Raw genomic sequence first — 3,365 nt, forward strand, 5'->3', positions numbered from 1 at the left:
TGTTGATTTTGTATCCTGCTACTGTGCTGAACTCTTTTATCACCTCTAAGAGTTTTTTAGACTTCCCCGGGGTTGGACTGTGGGCCACTCACCTTCTCATGGTCAGAAACTCCTTCTGAAGCCCTGCCACTCCAGGTTGGGGGATGGGGTGGTGGTGGCAGAGAATTTTATTCCATTCTCTTTGTGAGTATCTTGAGTTTCTGCATGCACCACCACCCCTGCTGCTCTTTTAATGTGCTCCAGCTCCTTCCTTTGATTTTTCTTGTCCATGTGTCCAGGTTGGGGGATGGGGTGGTGGTGGCAGAGAATTTTATTCCATTCTCTTTGTGAGTATCCTGAGTTTCTGCATGCACCACCACCCCTGCTGCTCTTTTAATGTGCTCCAGCTCCTTCCTTTGATTTTTCTTGTCCATGTATACCTGTGCATTTGATGCCTTCTCCATCTTTATGGGAGAGACAAACAATATCTCCTACTAGCTGGCCAAATTGTTCCATGGCCCCCCTCAGGAACTCCTATGTGTCTGTTTTTATACCAGTAACATGCTATTGTGGTTACTATAGCTTTGTGGTATATTTTTAAGTCAGGCAGTCTGATGTCTCCAGCTTTGTTCTTTTTGCTCAGGATCGCTATGGCTATTTGGGGTCTTTTGTGGTTCCATATGAATTTTAGGATTTTTTTTCCTACTTCTGTATAGAATGCCATTAACATTTTGAAAAGGACTGCATTGAATTTGTATGTTGCTTTGGTTAGTATGGTCATTCTGTGAAAAACATCTTTAAAATGCCAAAGAAACCCTTGTCAATCTAGAATTCTATATGAAGGAGTATATCCTTCAAAGATAAAAGCAAAATAAGGACATTTTCAGATAAATAAAATCTGAGACAATTTGTACACAAAATTTTAAACAAAGTTCTTCCTGCTGAAAGTAAAGATATCAAATGAAAACTTAAGTACGTAGGATGGAACAGTAAACTCTGGAAATGGTAATAATGTTTGTGAATTAAAGAACACTGTTTTCTTTTTCTTAATTTTATTTAAATAAATTAATCATATAAGGCAAAATGAATAACAATGTATTGGGGTTTATAACGTGTAGAAATAAAAAGTAGGACAACCATAACACAAGAATGAAGAGGAATTTATGAAATACTGTTGCAAAGTTATTGTATTTTAGATCTTGCAGACAGCTGGTTTGAAGTAACTTGTGAAGACAAAAGAATAAAAAAGAAAGAGAAAAAAGACATAAAATAAAAAAGAATGAACAAAGTCTACAAGATTTATGGTATAATATGAAGCAAAAATTTCAAATTATGGGCATTCCAGGAGGAAAAAACCAAAAAGGCATTGAAAACCTATTTAATGAAATAATATCTGAAAACTTCCCTAGCCTCCGGAAAGACATGAGCATCCGAATTCAGGAAGCTCAAAGGCCCTCAAATAGATTCAACCCTAAAAAGGTCCTCTTTAAGACACATTGTAGTCAAACTGCCATAAGCTGAAGACAAAGAAAGAATTCTAAAAACAGGAAGAGGAAAATGTCAACTCACTTATAAAGGAATCTCCATTAGAATAACAGTAGACTTCTCTGCAGAAACCCCACAGGCCAGGAGAGAACAGGATTATATACTGAAAGTACTGAGAGAAAAAACTGCCAGCCAAGAATATTATATCTAGCAAGACTATACTTCAGAAATGTCGGGGAGAAATAAAGTCTTTCTCATACAAGGAAATATTAAGAGAATTCATCATTACCAGGGGAGTTCTAAATATAAAAGACAAAGAACAGTCTGGCCAGTTAGCTCAGTTGGTTAGAGCATGGCGTTATAACACCAAGGTCAAGGGTTTGGATCCCCATTCCAGCCAGCTGCCCCCCCCACACACACAAAAAAAGAGAAAGGACAATAACAACCAAAATGAAAATGCTTGAAAATATAAAACTAACTAATGGAGTAGATACGCTAATTAGAAAAAGAGAGGAATCAAACCTTATTAATACAAAAATTCACCAAACTGCAAAGATAAACCATAAGAGGAAGAAAGGAACAAAGGATACACAAAATAATCAGAAAACAACTAACAACATGACAGAAGTAAGACTTCATATATCAATAATAACCTTGAATGTCAATGGATTGAATGCCTCAATTAAAAGACATAGGCTGGCTGAATGAATACAAAAACACAACAACTCATCCATATGCTACCTACAAGAAATATACCTTACCTCCAAAGGCACAAGTAAACTAAAAGTGAAGGTAAGGAAAAAGATATTCCATGCAAGTGGAAAACAAGTGAGCAGGAGCAGCTATATTTAAATCAGATAGAACAGACTTCAAATCAAAATCTGTATGAAGAGACAAAGAAGGGCACTATATAGTGATAAAGAGATCAATAGAGCAAGAGGGTATAACAATAATAATCACATATGCACCCAACACTGGAGAACCCAAATACTTAAAGCAAATACTATCAGATCTAAAGGGAGAGATACACACCAACACAACAATAGTTGGAGACTTTAACACTCCACCTTCAACATTAGACAGATTAGCAAGATGGAAATCAATGAAGAAACAATGACTTTAAATCTCACCACAGACCAGATGAACCTAGCAGAAATTTACAGAACATTTCATCCAACAACTGCAGGGTACGCATTCTTCTCATCAGCACATAGAATATTCTCCAGGATTGATCATATGCTAGGACACAAAATAAGTCTTAACCAGTTCAAAAACAGAAAAAAAATAAGAAATTATATCAGGAATTTTTTTTTCCTTTTTGTCTTTTTTACTGACCGGTAACAGGATCGCAATCCTTGGTGTCGCGCCCGTACCAGGGACCGGCAACAGGATCGCAACCCTTGGTGTTGCGCCCGCACCTCGCTCAGTGGGATCCGAACCCTCGGCGGGAGCGCCGCCGTGCTCCCAAGCGGCGCACTCTCCAGTGCACCACTGGGCCGGCCCATATCAGGTATTTTTTTAACGTAACGGAATAAAACTAAAAATCAATAACAAGAACTTTAAAAACCACACAAATACATGGAAATTAAACCACATGCTCCTGGACAACCAATGGGTCAAAGAAGAGATTAAGAAGGAAGTAAAAAATTTCTTGAAACTAATGAGGGCAAAACACAACATACTAAAACCAAGGCAGTATTAAGAGGAAAGTTTACATCCATAAACTCATACCTAAAAAAAAAAGAAAGAAAGATTTCAAATAAGCAACCTGACGATGCACCTCTAGATACTAGAAAAGCATGAATAAGCAAAATCCAAAATAAGTAGAAGGAAAAAAAGGAAATTCAAGGCAGAAATAAGCAAAATTTAGATTAAAATACAATAAAAAGATAAAATCAAAT

The sequence above is a fragment of the Galeopterus variegatus genome, unplaced genomic scaffold (assembly GCF_000696425.1).
Source record: "Galeopterus variegatus unplaced genomic scaffold, G_variegatus-3.0.2 Scaffold1327, whole genome shotgun sequence".
Lineage (NCBI taxonomy): Eukaryota > Metazoa > Chordata > Mammalia > Dermoptera > Cynocephalidae > Galeopterus > Galeopterus variegatus.